Source organism: Tenebrio molitor, chromosome 1 (assembly GCF_963966145.1).
Source record: "Tenebrio molitor chromosome 1, icTenMoli1.1, whole genome shotgun sequence".
Lineage (NCBI taxonomy): Eukaryota > Metazoa > Arthropoda > Insecta > Coleoptera > Tenebrionidae > Tenebrio > Tenebrio molitor.
In genome coordinates, this window is record NC_091046.1 from 6,273,414 (window position 1) to 6,293,154 (window position 19,741).

The 19,741-nt window shown below is 36.8% G+C and overlaps 1 protein-coding gene and 1 long non-coding RNA gene across 3 annotated transcripts in view; one reads left to right on the forward strand and one right to left on the reverse strand.

The window, feature by feature from the left end:
* Sesn (Sestrin) overlaps positions 1-19,741 on the forward strand; it is a 291,235-nt gene that overhangs the window by 248,006 nt on the left and 23,488 nt on the right. The gene's annotated exons all lie outside the window — the stretch shown is intronic.
* On the reverse strand, positions 4,621-6,191 carry LOC138134052 (uncharacterized). Its single transcript, XR_011160621.1, has 2 exons — positions 5,716-6,191; positions 4,621-4,908 (listed from the first exon to the last, which is right to left on the reverse strand). It is a non-coding gene; the product is annotated as an uncharacterized lncRNA (long non-coding RNA).

A 19,741-nucleotide genomic window follows, 5' to 3' on the forward strand; every position in this document is an offset into this window, starting at 1 on the left:
ATATCTATTTATTAATGATGCTCATTAAAATTTATAATAAAAATTATGCATCACGCGTTTCTGATAAACAGATTTGATAGTCACTTTTTTGAACACGATTTCCACTTTTCAGCGATGCCGAATTGTTGGTGATTAATGTGTTGGTAATTTGCAAAATAACTGGGCGTGTGGTATTAAAAATACAAAACAAAAAAATTCTGTGAAAACTCTCAAATTGCTTTTAATTTTGAAAATATCCATACATGTATTTTAATCAGATTCAGAAAAGAAGCTTCTTGTTATTTTTTGAGGTAGGTAGGTAACTGGTTCGGTAAGATATTTATTTAAATTGTTATGCAAATTTCTGCAAAAATGACGACACCCGGAAATCATGTGTTTTTCAGTGAAAGAAATAAATGAACAAGTTTTAAACGTTGAATAATCAAAATTAAGCAAATAAATTAATGAGAACGATCCCGCTGCTCTTATGCACTCGTTTACGCCCCGAGGCGTGCTTTTAATTAGATGGTCAATGCCGCCTTATGGAGTCATCTGGAGCTTCTTGAATTCCTAATTGAAGATAATTTGTACGGGAAAAAAATATGCTCCAGACGTGTTCAATTGGGGGCAAATCGGGTGAGCGAAGAGCGTTTGGAAAAAAGCATTAGAGGCCGCAGAACTGGTAATGTTTCTAAATATTGTTTCTAATGGCACTTTTCCAAGGACGGCAGAAAACGAAATTGTTTTGTTCAGTGAGAAACTGGCTCCATTAATATGTTCCACTACAAGGTGGAGGCTTGTGTAGCAGATAATCCTGAAATTATAAATACCAACCTTATTTTGATGGCCTTGAAATGTAAAATGCATTCACGTTGTTTTGTTTGGCATTATGGGAGGCCATGGAAAATTTGTCTGTTGAATTGGATTATGTTTTTCTAAGTTTGGGGTTATAAATAGCGTCAATGTCTAGTGCATTGTTGTCAGTTTTACTAGTTTGCAATACAAGAGTACTCAGACATCGCGGGAAATTCAGCAACATGTTATGTTCATTTTGATGTCTGGCACTTAGTGACGGAGATCAAAGGGTGTGTCCAACCTTAAAAAAAATAAATCATGGCCTTCCATTATGCCAAAACAACGTGAACGGTGTTTAGATTAGTAAAAAGTATAAAATCAAAATAGTAAACATCTTTTAACCTAGAAAAGTGAAATGTACCAAATTTTGTTCTTTTTTTAAACGTCCAAAATTAAAATTGAAGAATCTAAATCTGTCCTTGTTTTCGAAACTAAAAAATTATCCATTTTTGTCTCAAAATGGCCTAAGATGAAGATGATTAAAAACTAAAAAGAACGAAATGAGAACACGCTAATTGTCTAGTAAGGTAGAAACACTAACTACACTAATAAAAAAAAAAAGAAAACATACTTAAAATGGGAAGGCTAAAAAATGTTCTGCTTGCTAACCTGTCCTGCAACAATTATTATCTTCTGAAAATGTATCCTTCTTCAAAGTCGCTTAACTAGTTTGTAGTTCCACACTCGCCACCGAACTGGGGTCATCGCTGACCCTAGCCACAGAAAAACCTAATGAAACGTATAATACGACTTGAATTATGCACTAGGTATGCTAGATACTCTTTTTTCGATATTTCTTACTGCCAACACCTTTATAAAGGGCAAAGAGTTCATGAGATAACTCAGTTTATTCTCTCCTGGGGTAGGAATGGACCCCAGGTGGGTAACTTGTTGGTAAAACCCTTGCAGCTTTTCGTATTATCATTTTAATCTCATTGAATTATGGTTTTTTGTTTTATTTACCACTGCTGTTTATTTTTTGCTTTGGTGTAAATTTGCTTGCAAGAATTGACAGTCTGCTGACCTATTATCTCTGTCCTCACAATGAAAATACCAACTTACGACACCAAAAAAAAAGTTACGATGAATATGTTTTTTGTGTGAACAATGGATAAGAAATCGAAATATGTATGCCATAACTGATATGTATAAGATTACTTATAAAAAAACATTGTTGAAAAAAATGTACATATCAATCTAGAGATATTGACTCAGATTAAACTTGATCTCGTCTGTTATTATCGTTCTGATTATTATGTAATTAAGAATTTCGTCTCACGATTGTTGTTTTCGTAAATAAGGAATTATTGTTACATAAAACATATTTCTCCATGTTTTTATCCACGGAAGTAAAAGAGACTCTTTGCAACATATTCACACAACTTTTGTATGACACATTCATTGGAAATAATTAAGATGCGATTTGTACGGTGGGGTCAAATTTGACCCGGATGGGTACGATTGCTGACACTGGCGTAAAATTTCCTCCACCGTTGCATTTTCGTGACAATTTAAAAACTATCCGTGGTACATTTCGAAAGTTGGAACATTTAAAATCGTTCAGCTATCTGAAGCATCTGTAAACGATTAGGAAATTTTCTAATGTCGCTCAAAACTTATTGCACGACGAAAATTTCCACAGTTGTGACGAACGTTTTGTAATAATTGTATTTTCATGTTTGTCAACCTTGCGTACCCAGTTGCCACCGAAAATGAGCACATTTTCGCTTTGATAATTCCTGCACCGGAATCGTTTCTCCTGACCATAAATAAATTCGCTCTCGTCGGAACCGGAGGCCGGTTTCGTTCGTGCCCCGGCCTTCGACGTCGAACTGTCGGTCTTAATCTGGCCTAAGATAACAATAATTTCGATGTTGCAAGCGTAATGACCCTTAGAACCGCGCTGCTAATCTCCGGGACACCTATATTTTACTTGATTAATGTTCTCGATAACGGTACGCAACAATTTGGACTTTTATAGGTCATTTTATGCCCACACGACTGTTTTCGGTAAAAAGCCAATTATTTTTTCGAAGTACGCCCATAACAAACGCGCTTTATTGCTCCGCATCACTCAAGAGCTTTCATTGAAATTAATCCGGGAATCATCTCGCTCAGTTAGCCGAGATGATGTTCTTGTTTATCCGTCTGGAGGCTTAACTACTGCGTCTGGCATTTTTTAAAATAGTTAATAAACTGTTTCCGAAGACGTTCAAGTTTCGAACGCGACGACTCTCTGGAAGTTTGTATTGTCATAAAACAGAGTGCTTACATTTCAACATAAACACTCGAAATTATTTTGCTTCCACTCGAATATTACACTTGCAACCTTCACTTTTAATAAGCACAATTAAAGGAGGAAACACTCGAAACTAAGACTCTTGATGATCCGCCCACCGCCAGGATTAAACCGAGAGGAGTGCGTTTAATTAAGAAAAAAAAATATTTCGTCCTCGTTACGAGCCAGGAAGACTCGTCCAGAGCTTCTGGTAGATAAATATTTGAAAAAACGCTCCGGCCTAATTGGTCAAGTTAAATTTGAATTAATTAAACAAACGTGATATCGCAGGCTGTACTGGAGTGTTTACACAAATCGGTTTGTTTGCCTGTTTATCGTGTCCTTTTTCAGGAGTCCGGACCCGAAGCTGTTTGTTTTCAATCCCGGTAAAAAAAAATACGAAACCACCATTCCGTTTATTATATTTCCAAGTTCACTTAATAATTTTACGGTTTTGTTTACTACATTCCTTGTGCTTGTCGTGTTGTAAGTATTTTTTGCCACCGTAATAATTTCCCCGCTTGTTTACCGATAAAGGAAAATGGAAATTTTAATTAAAATTTTAATTGCGCTCTTTTTAACATCGAACAGTAAAAGTTTAAGGGTTTTTTACTACTATTTTCGTTTAATTATACAAGTCATTTGGATGTGTAACGAGCCCGGCTCTGTGCCTTATTGAAAACTGATCACTTGTTCCGTCGAAAGGAGGAGGAAAGCCACGACATAATAAAGTTCACATTCCGTTTCCTTGGGATAGTTGGTAATAAAGACGGCTTTACAGTTGAAATTTATTACCACGACTCTAATGGCCGCTTTACCGGGATTAATCACTGTTATTTTTTCACGAGGAAGATATTTTTCCATCCGAACGAAATTAATTCATTATGCACCGGGAACGGTTTCGTAACATTGTAAAACGAAGGGGACAGGACTCGACCGGATTTACACGAAATGTCGCAACATTTCAATACCGTCGAGTCGCTCGATTAATCAATCATAAGAAGAGGCCAAAAATAAGGCCGCCGGAGGACCGGAATTTGAGTTCCCGACCAGAAGAAAAACTTAATCTCGAACGAGTTTACCGAGACGAGGACGGTCCTTGATACACGATCCTGTCGTGTTATCACTTAACGTGCAATGAAAGAAATTTATGGCAGACATCGCTTTGGTATGGCTCTTTGGTGTCGTTTTAGTGACATCATTAACACCCTTGCACAACTCCGTCTTTGTGGGGCGATTGCACACGAACCGAACGACGGAAAACCACTTCCTCAACCTCGAGATTTCAAAATTAGAAAATGAAAAAACGATCTTGAGGTTTTAGATTGTCCCCGTCGTCGGTTGACCCTTCAATTTTGCAATAATGCGTCTTTGAATCGACGGTGCCAATCCCATGACTGTAAAAGGAATCGCGGTGATAGTTTCAGACGATCATTGTGTTAACTCCGAGCGAGGTCGAATGGACATCTCGAGCCGCTCGACTATTTTTATGAAAATTCCTCCAAGGATTGCGTGGGATCCTGTCTTTATTAAATAATGTATGCGTACACGTTGTGGTGGAAACGCTCTTCACGTCGATAAAACGTTTTCTGTTTTAGGATTATGCAGGATGTAAATTTCAGGTGTCCACCCCCGCACGTCGTGTTTACCTTTTGTTTGTGGTAAATGTTAAAAAGTGAAAACTGGAGAGATGTTTCAGAATTTAATTTATGTGTGGTCATTGTGTTGCGTGCCGATGGCGACGTCGGAGGAAAAGTGTACGCAACGGTTGAACTCAGGGGTCGATGTTGATGCCACTTAAAAAAATCGGTGTAGACAACTTTATGCAAGAAAGATCATATAAATAAAACAACAAATGTGACAATTATGAAAATGACAAAATCTAAATAGAGGAAGAGAAGACATTGAATTTTGAAAAATGCAGAGTGGAAAACTGAGAACTAGTTTAGGTATCGAAAGATCTGCAAGCAAGAGATCAGAAACAATTAAAGATTGTACAACTAATCAATATCTATAGAAAGATAAAAAACTATAATTTACGAATAACTATCAATAAAGATATAGAATTATAATTTCCAAAGAACACACTGCGAGAAACATACTTAGAGGAAGCAATAAATTTCCCGGACAGAAATGATAAATTAGTAGAGAAAAGGATGCACTAATGATAAATTTGAAAAGAAATGGAACCAAATTCCTAAGAGTTGGAAATTGGAAAGAAAAAAAATAAAATGTGTAAATGTAATGTCTAAAATAGAAACCAATCAACACTAAATCGACTTGGAATTTCTAATTTGTCTCGCATGAAATTAAAAAAAAATTAAGAATGATCGAAATATGTAGTAGGCTCAGATTTTAGAAGTTGGAACATCAATGTGAGAAAGAAAGAAATCGAGATCATTAAAAGAAAGTATGAAATGAAAATAGTTATTTGTATCACAAGGCTAGAAAATGTCATTTTGCAAGAGCGAGCACGGTTTGTAGGCGCAGAGGCGTCAGCCGAGGCGTCACAAGTGCAAGCACTTGCAAGACATTTTCTAGCCGTGTAATACAGAAAACTTTTTCTGTCGAAATACATATAATAATTTTTGTTAAAATATTACCGTATAGGGAATTCATTTTTTTCCATTGGCAACATAAAAGATCCAAGAAGCGACTGTGACACCACAAAAGTCAATCAATTCCTCAAGTATTCAAAATTGTCGTCGTTCTCTCTGTTATTTCTAACCACCCGTCACTAGTTGTCCATAAGGGTTGTCGACGTAGTGGTCGCCCGCCCGTCAGTCTGATAACCCCCTCGGCCTCTACTGATTCGATACAAATTGACACATTGACACTCAGTGTCGCCAACCTAAATTTTTTCATTAAAAATTCCTGTTTCGATTTTCTTGCCAAGGCACGCAAATGCCATTTTCCAGACGATTTAGAGTTTAGGCGAATGGAAAATTAGTGTTTTGTAGAAAGAGGCTGAAAAAATTCGAGTTTTATACATATTTAAGAATATAGCTATTTATGCACCAAGGGCGTTACAACGATGATTACGCCCGGAGAACGATAAATCCAGCTCGAGGGCTTTAGCCCGAGTCATGAAATCTACTTAAAAACTACAAAAAAAAAGATGTAGGTATAGTAAGAAGTGGAAGAGTTCCTAGAAGGAAGGAGTAGTGAGAATAGAAAATTTGCCAGAGGAGTTAAAATGTAGAATTTATAAAATCAAATAAGTTACTAAACATTGGGAAACTAGAAGATTGGAATAAGGGTAGAATAGTATAAGGAAGAAATACATAAACCAACACTTTTGTGGGCGAAGTTAGTCGACAAAGTCATATATTTACCTCGAAAGGAATTAAAGAAAAGATGTCAAGATGAATGATAAGATCTTACCTTATAGGACCGAGGATTCTATGTCGGGAGATCTACAACAAAGAAAAGAATAAACCAAAATCACACAGAACGCAATAAAACGTGTTTGTCTGTAAGCAATAAAATAAAGGAGAGAACCTTACACCCAAGGGCGGAGAGGACAAGAAAAACATACTTACAAAGTACAAGGTGACAAATGTATTTTTGTTTTAAGTATTATTATTATTAATATCAATTTACGCTGTTGGTTGAAAAGTGCATTATTTAGCCGCCATTTAACGACTATAACGACTCGATCTGATGACCAGTCATATTCTTTTACCAATCAGTTTGCAAATGATTTAGCAGAAAAGCGATAACGCGATGATTAAATAAAAATTTCAAAAGTATTTCTGTAACGAGTGTTTGTTTTGTCATAATCACTTGTAAATGATGGTGACAGATCTCAATGTTCCCTAAACAGAGAGCGTCGATATTTATATTTCCATCGATCAATATTTGAATCATTTCTATATTCGTTGTTGACTTTGATCTGCCGCATTAGTAGAAAAACTCAAGTGCACTTGGGTAAACACGATTATGAAAGTCAAAATGTTCTAATCGTGGTCCGAAATTGTCCTTTCGCCTGCCACGTTGCCAAATCTCCGTCGTCGTCGTACGTGCATCGACGTTTCCTTTATCCGACGTAAAAATCGTCTTCACATCCAATCTAGTTATAAGTGGTAAATTGATTCAGAGGCAAACAAACATTTACTTTTATTGTGTAGTAGTTTGTCCTCTTTTTCTGTTTACATTCAATATATTAACAAAAATAACATTTACACAATAATCTTTTTTGATAGGTGTCTAGACCGACCATTGTTTGAAATATTTTTTTGTTGACACGATTTCATCACTTAACAGGATTAATCAAAAAAGAAGCTTATAAATAAACATCCCCAACAAATCGGGCCTCAAAAGAACAGAAAATTTCCAAGGCCCATTCGGCCAACTTCACATATTATGCAGATGCATTATTCTTCGATTGTTTCAATATTTGGGCCGTTACCAACGAATAGTTTGCCGTAAGTGTCAATTTTCATGTTTGGTCGCTAAAAAAACTGTTAGGATGACGTCCTGGCGCCGGACCGGCGACGAACATGGCCGAGAGCACTTTTGCATGCGACTTCGCGCCGAGTATACACCGAGGGTTTGTAGAGGGGGACGAAGTGTTTTGATCATCCAAGAATCGAGCGCTGATGAGGGCGGATTTTTCCGCAGCAAAGAAAAGTGTCGACGTGGCAGTTTTCCAAGCGGTCGGCCATTACGTGTTAAGAGAGGACATTTTCGTCTAGTCCTAGTCCCGATACTTTGGACTCGGCATTAATTAAGTGGGGTCCGGTTTAATTGAGTTCAACCACAGAAATATGTTTGTTTGCTTGAGGGAATTGAACCTCATTATTGTTTTGTGCAGTATTAGACACAAATGTCACATTTGGGCCGAACCGATAATAAATGGAAGTCTCCCCGCGATAGTTTTCGACTGGAAAACATGCAAAGCGTTCCAGGTGTTTTACCACCCCCCGGTGAGATCCAAAGCTGTAAAGTAGTTTTATTTCTGTGTTTGGTGTAAACACAATGGACGGACAAAAGGCATCGCGTGAAAAGGTTCTGTTTGACTCACCGGCCGATTAGAAATTTTAATCGAACGTTCAATGAAAGCATTATATGCAAGATTATGCAAATTCGGGGGAAATTTGGTTTGTAAACCAGGGACGGCCTAGAACCGACGAGGGGGACCTTGACATAATTCTAGGGCGGCATTTAAATATTTGCGAAGGGAAATTAAGCAGTTTATTTTCGGTGAGGCTGAGGATCACAAAGAAGGGGGTCGTAAAATTAACGTTTTGTAAAAATTCTACTTCTAAATAAAAAACCATAAAAACGTGGTTTATCCCGGGGTGGATTTATTGGTCGGCTGTAAAATATCGCCAAAGTTTCGCATTTATTATCTTTTCATTCCCCCCAGTAAGGGATTGGAATTTTAAATGAAAATATTGGCCGCGTTAAAAAAGAAGCACGACTCCGCGTCTCTCTTCCAGGACCGGAGTTATTTTGCTGTTTTTTATCGAAACACGTTATCGATATTTTTTAAAGCACACAATAATGGCAAAAGCATGCACATATTTTAAATTTAGTTCTACATATGAAAAACATGATAAGCCGAGTAATTTAGTGTTAGTCAACAGTCAATTTAAATATTTACTTTAATTATTTCAAATATGTGTCTAAAGTACATTTCATATTTTATACAAAAAAATATTGCGTCACTTTTATTTTTCTATTTATTCTTAATCGAAAATAGACTCTTGTTTACAGATTTTTTAACGGAATACGAACCGCAAAAATAGAACGTTTGGACCGCGATTATTCGAATGAAAAATGTTATAAAAATAATGCAAGTGATGATGTGCGAGCACGAACCGGCTCCATTTGCTCCGAGATAACTCTTATCACTCCCTTCCAACAAGAACAGAACGCTCGGAGACAGATCTTGTGGAAAATGAAAAGTTGACGGCGTTGCCGGCGAACTTCCAACACGTGTCCATATTTTACGCACGTGTAAATCATTTTGCACACTGCAACTGTGTTCCTTTCGGGTTGCGTTTTGTTTCTCCTCCTTGGCCCGCCGCCAAAAATGTGAAGGATCTTTTTGACGATTTAAATTTCAAATTTCTGACAACGCACCTACTTGTCACACCGGTGATAAAAAACCGAAAATAATGGACGTTTAGCGTAACACTTCACCTCAAGGTTCACCTTGCATCCTAAAATCGGAGCCCCGTTACCGGCCATATTTTACACTCATTCATTTCGCTTGGGCTGGTTCGCGTCGAAAATTTATGCACACGAATGACAAGTAATGGGACCGGCGTGAAGATTACTTCCTGGTGGTTCGCGTAAAACTTTCAGTCGTGGACGATGTTATGTTTCTACCTGAAACCGGAATGACCGCCCCTGAATTTCGCTCTGGATTACAGTTATTACGGTGGACATGAGAAGACGAGTCAATTTTGGGCCCGTGATGGTCTGCTGGGAGTGTCCGAGGGAAATCTAAGGCGCCCGGGGCCAGGTGGGTTTCTTGGGGCCCCCTACGCGAACTTGATACAATACTTTGTTATTCAGAAATTTCAACTCGCATAAAACCAGCAATAAAAATTAAGAAGGAATTTGTAAATAAATTCAGACGTGATACTATACTGATCGCGTAAATCGTAACGTCACTCGGCTGCGTCTCGGTCGTCAATCTCTTAGCACAAAAAGACTGTCTACCATTTTTATCTACTAGGTATTATTTAAACGGAACACAACATTTTTTCGTGAAAAATATAATACGTTCCACCCGAATAATTTCTTTGTTATCCAATTTTTTTTTTGCTATACAGGGTGGTATACGCGCACGCGAGAAATCGTGACTTCTAATTAAATAAAATTGTCGACATTTTTCACACTTACCTTTCTATTGATAAGGTACATTTCACAATTTTTGGATAATTTTTCACTTACAAACAGAGCCAAAAAAAAATGTAAATTTCAACCAAAAAGTCAAATTCTGATTTTTCTACTGACCTACCCAGATTCACTTCCTATAATTATTTACGAAATCAGCGGAAAAAAACAATTACATTTTGAATTAAAGCAGTTTTACATTTCAACTTTCAAAATAATTTTTTTGTTCGACACTGTCAGAATTTGAGAATTTTCTTCTGTGTGAACGGATTTTGATAAATTTGACAACTTGTCAAAACGAAACGTCAAGCTAATTTTCAAGATTTTAAGCGATTTGGAGCCTTTAAGAGGCTCGTGGAACAAAAAAACGTTGTATTTAACTCGTTTTTGTGTAAATTGGTCTTTTTTTTGGCACTCGTGGATCTTCAAAACGCTCGTTTCACTCGCGTTTTAAACTGGCCCACTCATGCCAAAAAAGCCCAATTTACACACGAACTCGTTAAATAAACTACTACTATTTATGGCCTGCTACTTGTGCTGTCGTAAATTTAGGTGACCACGGAAACTGTAATTTTTATGGAAAAGCTGTAAGTAAGAGGCTCAAAACGGCCGGATACTAGTGAATGGTCCTTTTGTTGGCAAATTATAGCATTTGGGCCATAAATCACGCGTCTGGTTTGCGTTTAAATAAAAAAGCGAATTATTTAGCTAACCAAGTCAAAATTTGTAATTGTGCCACTGTACATACTTAGTATTAAAGACTAAAGATTAGATTAAACTTGTGTCTCTTTTACCCACTTACAAGTTGATACTCTTCAATTTTTTTAAATTCCTCAAATCGAAAATGTCCCCAATTTTCCAAATTAAACCAGACTATCGGAGGTAATCTTGCCGTGATATCAATATGAACTGACAAAAGATGTCATTTAATCTAATCTACTTAATAATGTTTAATATCTGGCAGTCTTGCAAACAAAACGAATAAATTTCATTTTTACTGAGGTTTAGTGGTGCAATTGTAGCAGGAAAATCTTCTGTGATCGATAAATCGATTTGTCAGTTATTACTAAAATACATGTACATATCTCGATCTTCTTCAACATTTAGTACCCAGATATTCACTTCAGACTTATCTATCCAATAATTTTTTGCTTCCTCCTAATTGATCACTTCGGTCTACTGACCAATATTTTCGAAACGACAAGCTCAGCCCGTAAATAATTCCCAAATTTTTGGCAACTTTTCAAGACGAACTTTTAAATAAATCAATGCAAATCCTTTTTCATTCCTGATGATCCCCTTTTCAATAATCCTATTTCCGGACGACAATTGCCGCCATTCATTATTTGACGGTCCTGATGCCCCAGACCCCGGACTCCAGTCCTGACCTGGACGGCCGTCGTTGTCGCAACTTGTAGTTGCAATTTAAAACATCACAATAGTGTTCACAATTGGATATCATTCGTCAGCGGCGTTAATTAAGGTCGTCAAAAGTTAATACCCATCCATGTCACACGTGTTAGACCCCCCTTCTGTTGTTAAGACTGCAAATTAACACTTTTGAAGGATTAGCGTCCAAATCTGGTCCCGCTTTTGACATTATTTCGGTCGGTTAAGCCGCCTCCAGGATGGAGATAGCGTGCTTGTGCTTTTTAGTTGTAATTCCCTGGCCGATTTATGAACTTGTCGCATTAAAATTAACGCGACGAATTTAAATCGCCAGGATTATTTTATTATAATGCCAAACTGCTCGCACCACTTTTGTGAAAAACAACCAAGCTTTGACCGTGCAAATTGACCAATTACCGAATCCTTTACGGTCGTGTCGATCTCTACGTTTATTTATTATTATTTATTTTTTTTATATAAAAATGCAAATTTATTTTTATTGCATTGCCATATCGAGATTGAGCGCCACGAAAATCGCGTGTCAAAAAAGCGATATCTTTTTTGTTACCATTATTATTATTAGTCATCTTGTTTAAATACCAAGGTGGCCCCATTCGATGATCTCATTCGGACTGTTTGACTCTTACTTTTACCACGACGATGTACTTACCATCGGAAATTTTTCCAGACACTTTTCGTTTCAATCAAAACTTCCAAAAAAAACCGGTCTCAACAATTGCTGACACAGTGTGAGTCAGGTAGAAAATATAGCTTATCTGTTATCTAAATCGTCATTGATCACATTTCGATCGCTGAACTTATTTCCTAGTGTAGGTGTTCGCCATGGAAAAATTGTGCAAATCGATCTATAAATTTTTTGCTTCTGGTTTACTTGCTGAAGATTTATGGTCGATTCGATCTGATTTGAATAAGAACCAACGCCCAGAGTTTAACAACTACGGCATCGTTTGCTTTTCAGTTGTTAATTATGATTTTTTTCTTCTATTTTCTAAGGAAGAGGATTGGATGAGACTCCACAGTCTTGAATAAAATTTCAAATTTGTTCAACACAAAAGAGGAGGTATCATACAAGGTTGTTCCTTGCGTCGTAAATTCTTATCCCATTTTTTGCTGTTTGCGAACTGCAACATAAAAGGGAACGATTATTTAATTACGTAATTAATTACAAATTAGATAAAATGTGATATACAGGGTGTATTTTTAAAATGTGCCGAAATTTTACCTACGAGGTTGTAAGACAATGTAGAAGACTAAAAGCAATTAAAAAAAATTGTAGCTCAAAAACTAAATCTCATTTTATTTTTTGACATAGAATTTTTTTAATATTTTTTCCGAGTTCTATATGAAGCCAGTAGCTCGTGATTAAAATATCTGTACAACTTTCAATAACACCCTGTATAAACACCAATAAGTTAAAATAAACTGGTAAAAAAAGTTTCGACTAAATCTTCCAGGTCTATTCTGTGCGATTTAAATCTGGAATTAATGGGGGAAAAAATGTGAGTTTTTGCTTTTTGAAAATTCGACGTACGTTTCTAATATACTGGCAGGTTCCTAAGGACAGACTTTATCTCGTGCGTTCACACCTGATCAAGGAAAGAGTGACCGCGACCCTGACGTCAGGACTGAATTTAATTCGCATCCTGATCGCATTTTTTCCGTCGAAACTATATATAAAGTTGGAATTTAAATTGATTTCTAATGATCTTGTGTGCTACGATATCAATTTTTTTCTTCCATAAAAGGGATAAAAATAATGTTTATTTTAACGAGTTTATCTAGTTTTGTGATTAATTGTGTAAAAATGCGAGTTCCGCATTCGCGGCGCACTTACTTTCTGCATCAAAATAAACGACCGAATCAAGTTTAAACAAGCTTTATATTTAGTCGAGCTAATGATGGCAATTGTTAAATAATGAGATAATATTTTTAAATTTGTCTATGGCTTAGCGAAAGGTCACTGGATGTTTGCAGCCACTTCTTTGCGTCAATCGTTGTTGACCTGTTATTTGTAATTTTATCAAGATTACAACACCGCACTGTACACATCGATATTTTGACTGCACCTCCCTCCGGAGCGATCGACAAAAACGCAATTCCGCCGGATGGGGACATCCCCCGAATTCACACGTCAAACGGGGGCCGCCCCCAATTTACCAAAGCGTTTAGCATCTCCATTATCATTTTTGTTAAAATTCTGTCACGTGACGGCGCCCGGCGTATTTCTTTTTTTGCGCCGGAATAAAATGCAAATGGGGGATTTGGGAATTAGACGCTCCGCTTGGCGATTATGTAAAAAGAGGGCCAAAACCAACCGACCCGGCTTACTCCGGGAGCGCCGGAAGCTGTGCGTGCTGCTCCTGAAGACTGATACAGTTACAGTTTATTGCAACGGGCCCTTGATAAGCCTAACCAAACATGTCGGGATGCGCGCCCTAATCCGAGAAACTATTCAAACCAGTTAGAGCCTGATGTGTTGATAACGCGGCCATAAACACTTCAGGACTCTCTCCTCTTTGATGCCAGATTAGGAATCGGATTTTTGGGGCGCCATCGATCGCGCCGGCACCGCGGGACCCTTGCGGAGCGCCCCATCTAGGTGGGATTTCCTCGACGCGGTCCGGCGAAATATTCCGTTCTATTTTTCCCGAGATAAGTTCGCAGATAGATAGAATTATCCGAAAGGAAGTGTTTACACTCGGCCACAATTTCCAGCAATTTCGTAAGACTTGTTGATTTCTTTTGCTCAATTTCGAGATAGGTGGTATCTCCGAGTTCACGAGGTGATAGTCGACAAAGGCCCATTCGCTGCACCGATGCGGGAATTTGTTTATGCACCTTGAAAATCGCCTTTGTTTAAAAGTCATCGTGTGAGTCACGGCTCTAATTAAACGCTTTTATTTTCATTAATTATTGATAATCGAAACCGTATCACTGAAACAAAGAAAAATTACGGTGTCAAGGCCGCATTTTAAGTCGTCCGATCGCCTCGAATCGAATTTTAAGGGGATCCAGTCTGGAAATGTGAAAAAATATGTATTTTTAAATAAATAATTATTTTCTTCAAGAATAAAGAAAACTTCATGAATCGATTTGAAAAAGAATCTTCATTCATTGATTCATTCATTCTCTACTCGAAACTGTTTTTTTTTTTAATGGCCGCCATAATATCTCAAGATCTACTTGACCTGTTGACTTCAAATTTGCTGCGAACCTTCAGTACACATATCATTATTCATTATCGTAGGTAGGAGAATTAAGTCCAAATTTGCTCTTTTCATAGTTCATCACTCATCAGTCATCACCCAGCGAAAGTTTAAACAAAATAAAGTTGTACAGAAAAAACCGACAGTAAAATGTTTCATTGTTAAAAAATACTCCTAGTTATTAGTTTCATCTTTTATTTTTATTTTAGGAGTAGTTTTACATGTACAGGGTGATTCAAGTTTTACCGCCCCAGCGAAAACACACACTTCTAATCGATTTAAAATTCTCAAAAAATTCAGGAATAATTGTGTAACGCTGTAGAACATTCTGTAAAAATTTCAAATTTTTTAATGAAACGAGTAAATATTTCATTTTAATGCAATAACCGCTAGATTAATTTACATAATTTTTCACTGAGAGTAAAAATTTGATGTCATTGAAATCATGAAAACATCACCGGTTTTTGAAATAAATAGAATTCGATATTAAAGTGCAAAATTTAGCTATGATTTTATTATTAGGTACTTCCACAAAAGAGGTTAACATGGGTTATTTATAGTACCTTAAAGGGACTAAAGAATTACTGGAAAAGTTCTCAACAGATGTTTCCCAACAATGAGGTATTTATTTATTTATTGATAACACTGCAGTTGTAAATCTTGATCATTTTTGGGTGTTAATATTACAATTGGAATAATTTCATAAATATGTTATTTGAATTAATTGTGAATTATGAGCGTGCACGGGAAAACAATTTTTTTTTGTAAAAATCATTTTTTTTAATTTTATGGCTCTGAATGAAGTGATACGGGAAAATTGATTGCACACGTTTGAAGCCTTATACAGAGTGATCACAAAAAAACGCCCCAGCTTATATCTTTCTTATTTGACATCCGATTTCAACGAGCAATATATCAAATTAAAGAGTTGAAAAAGTACTATAAACTGAATGAAAAATGTTGCCCTTAGCTACCCTCCCTTGCAAGGGTCAAGGGTCAACTTTATTTTTTTTTAATGGCAACATACAATTTTTTTGGTACAGTTAGATTCATTATGTTTTTCTGAGTTCAAAAATATAGCACACCTGTATATTTAAATATCATTCTAATTTCTAATTCTAATAGGAATAAGTAGAACTTTATTCGTAACATTCCATTAATTACTTATGAAGATATTTTTGTAGTCATGGAAACAATATTTATTAAGTAATATTTACAAACAATAAAAATAACAATAATTTTTTTTTCAACTGATCTGTTCAAATTGAGCACCATTTTGTTCGAGACACTTCGCGTGGCATTCAGAAGGCTTTCAGGTGGCGTTTCTCTGCAAGTAGTAATTTCCATTATTTCCGAAATATGCTTGCAACATATCCACAATTTCATTAATGTTCATTTTATTTCACAACACGAAATTGGAGAAAAAAAATTAAACAAAAATTACGACAAATAAAGTTTATTTTCAAAATAAATGTTTATTTTTTTGTGTTTCCATGGCTAGAAGAATATCTTAAGTAATTCATGGCCTGTTACGAATAAAGTTCTACTTATTCCTAATGATTTGTATTTGAATTTTATTTATTTCTTATGTTAGAATAACATTTAAATATACAGTGTGTGCTATATTTTTTAACTCAGAAAAACATAATGAATCTAACTATACCAAAAAAATTATATGTTGCTATTTAAAAAATTTAAGTTGACCCTTGACCCTTGTAAGATAGGGTTGCTAAGGGCAACAGTTTATATCCAGTTTATAGTACTTTTCGAACCCTTTAATTTGATGTACTGCTCGTTGAAATCGGATTTCAAATAAGAAAGATATGTATACCTAAGCTGGGGCGTTTTTTTGTGATCACTCTGTATGAAGGGAATGTAACCCTAAAGTTTTGTAATTTTTACTAATTTTTTAATAGGTTTAATCGTGCGGGCGGTAAAACTTGAATCACCCTATACTATTGCGGGCAAAAAAGTGGGACATCAACGTCATTGTCTTGACTTTTAATGTGAAATAACCCTTATCTGATTCTAACCCTACTTTGAATTGATTGACGTTGTCATTAAGTATTGTAGGTTGTAGGGAATGATTGTAAGTAAGCACGTAGTGAATATTTATGTATTTAATGCAAAGTCCCAATCAAAATCTACCTTTATCAAAAGAAGAGGGCATTTGGAAAAGGAAAATAGGAGTATAAAATAAATTTTTAAACTGTCAGGCAGAATAGTGTCAAAAAAATGAAAATAAAGCTTGAACTACATACATCGAATTTTTCAAAACTGACAGAAATTTGATGTCCCACTTTTTATGCACCCAATAGTACAATATTAATTTTCTGAAATTATTGTCTTATAAGTGATAAATTATAATATAACATAAGGTTTTTATTAAAAAAAAAATCCGCAAGAAAGGATAAAATATTCTATCCTAAACACCATTCACGTTGTTTTAGCGTAATGGGAGGCCATGATTTATTTTTTTAACGTTGGACACACTGTTTGATTTCCGTCACTAAAGTGCCTGACATGGGGACCGATCAAAATGAACATGTTGCTGAATTTCCCGCGATGTCTGAGTATTCTTCTACTGCAAACTAATAAAACTGACAACAACGCACTAGACATTGACGCTATTTATAACCTCAAAGTTAGAAAAACATAACCTAATTCAGCGAATTAAATGCAAAATTTCCATGGCCTCCCGCCTCCCATTATGCCAAAACAATGTAAATGCATTTTAAATTTGAATACGTCATCAATGAATCCAAAAGATTTCCGTCCGATTTCTCTGATTCAAATCGGGACCGCAAAAGATGCCTTCCAAGAACTGTGGAGTAATTGTTACAGTAATGTTTGTCGTAAATTAATTATTATGTGCATGGTTAAGGTAACGGCCCCTTAAGTTCGACTTCCTGTCGGTCCGCGCACTATTACAATGGACCTAAATGACGTTTTAATTTAACTCGATTAGTTATATTTACCGAATAGCTAATCCGGCGTAGTTAATAATTTAAAGATGAACTAGTGTGAATCTCCCAGGCCCGGATTGATAAACGTCTCTCATTTTCAGCTCATCTTTTATTCAGGGGACGGTTGGCCCTTTTGAAAACGCGCGCTCTGACTGCAGGGAATGCCCAAGTGACATTTCTGAATGGAAACCGTCCCAGTATGAGACATTAAAAATGTATTTTCGCTGCGAACCGAGCGATAAACAATCGCGGATTTTTTAATTACTTCTTCCGTGATTGATGACGCCCGCGACACACCGTCCGAATTTGGACTACTCTTAATTACCACTAATTACAGTTAATTAATACCGAGTGAGTTACGATGGAGTAGTTGCGAAGACATGTGGTTTCGCTGAATTTTTTTTTATTCCCACTTTTCCCGCTCCAAAATTGCGTCAGAACAAACAGACAACAACACACCGCATGACTCACTCTTTGTTCTATTAAAATTTATTGCCCGATAATTATTTAAATTTTTTTACGAATACCGCGAACGCGATCTGTTGGGAAACGCGAATTTTCCACGTTCTTGCGCGGCGCGCGGACCGGCAGCAAGTTGCGCCGGCTAAATTGGAGGCAAGGACGAAAAAATCTGTTTTGAAAATTCAATTCAGTTGTCAAAGTTGAAGTGATTAATTATTTGAATGCGATAAAATCAGCCGCCCAAGGTTGGAGATGAAAGCTGAAAGGTCTATAATTGCAGAGTAAACAAAGTAAATTGGAAGATAAAATTACTTTATTTGGCGAAATGTGGGGAAAACATGAATTGGATTTTCTCGATTTCAATAAAAAACACATATTTACATCTCAATTTCGCGTAAACAAACGTAATGAGGAGCCATCAACTCCGATCAATCGGGCTGATTACCCCCGACGCGTGGTGCCCCTTTCAGCGCCCCAATCGCGCGACTCCAGACGTGCCCACTTTCGAACACGTAAATATTTGCGTTCGCAAGTGTCGGATTTTTAATTGCAAACTCGAGTTCATCCACTTCAAAGACTGTTTGTATTTAGATTGGGCCAATTTTGCAAAATCCGAAATTAAACGGGACCGCCTCGCGCTGTTTCGCCTCGCAACTTGTCAACGTGTTGGTACTTATTTATTTTTCAAACGAGCGCGACCACTAGACGCGATCGAGTGGTGGCACATCTGGCGGTCTAGGAGGCAGACTTTTTCCACCGACAGGCGACTTATTAATAATCCCTTGTGGTGAGATGACGATGATTCGAAACGACCAATTCCGGGAAAGGTAGCAACAGTTTAAACGAAATGCTTTTAAGTGCAATCGTGTAATTTTTCAAATTAATGACATGCTTTATATCGCCAAGAAAATGCGTCACCGTAGACTGGCGGTAATGTTGTTTTTATACATAATAGATGAACGGCTGAATGTCGAGGTGAGTGGGGCGATAATACGAGTCGCCGTTAAAAATCGCACCACTGGCTTACAAATCAGTTTTGACATTGCCTCGTGTTTATGTTCGGGAGTCGTCACACCTAGATGACAAATCTGGCGACTGTTATGCCCCATGTCTGTGCTAGACGTGACGAGCAGACCGAATTCTCACACTAGTCGTACAAAACTCAAGGGGTGCAATATCTGGAGGATAATAGGTGCACTTAACTGCTGGTTGCGGTAGAACGGAGACATAATGGATAGTCTAAAACTCAGTCGTAACCAGTTTTTTTATTATACTAGTCCGGGAGGGACGTTCCATCGGAAGGACCTTTTTATTCTCCCTCGTGTCATAAACCTTCCACATTAAAAATGAAACCGAACCATTTCCAGAGCTGTAACAGATTCGGTCGAAATTTTCGCTTCTTTCTGACGATGGATGACATTGACACATCTGCCTACATTGGCCGTCAATGAAGTCAATGTTCCAGAAACTTGATAAGTCACTTCTCCGCCACGTCAGCATCAAAGTGCAGCGGTAATTTAATATCAGCTAATGATGTGCAATTTGTAGCAATATAAAATTCAATAATTGACAGGTAATTCGTTATCGCCAAGAGTAAACAAAAAAGGTGGAATTTTTTAATAACCCGTCGATAACGAACAATGCTTGCGTCTTTAACACGTGGTGCATCGCTCGATTTTTTTGTATCATTCAAAAAGGAGAAATTTTGACGGTTCGGGGGCGTCAAGTCCTAG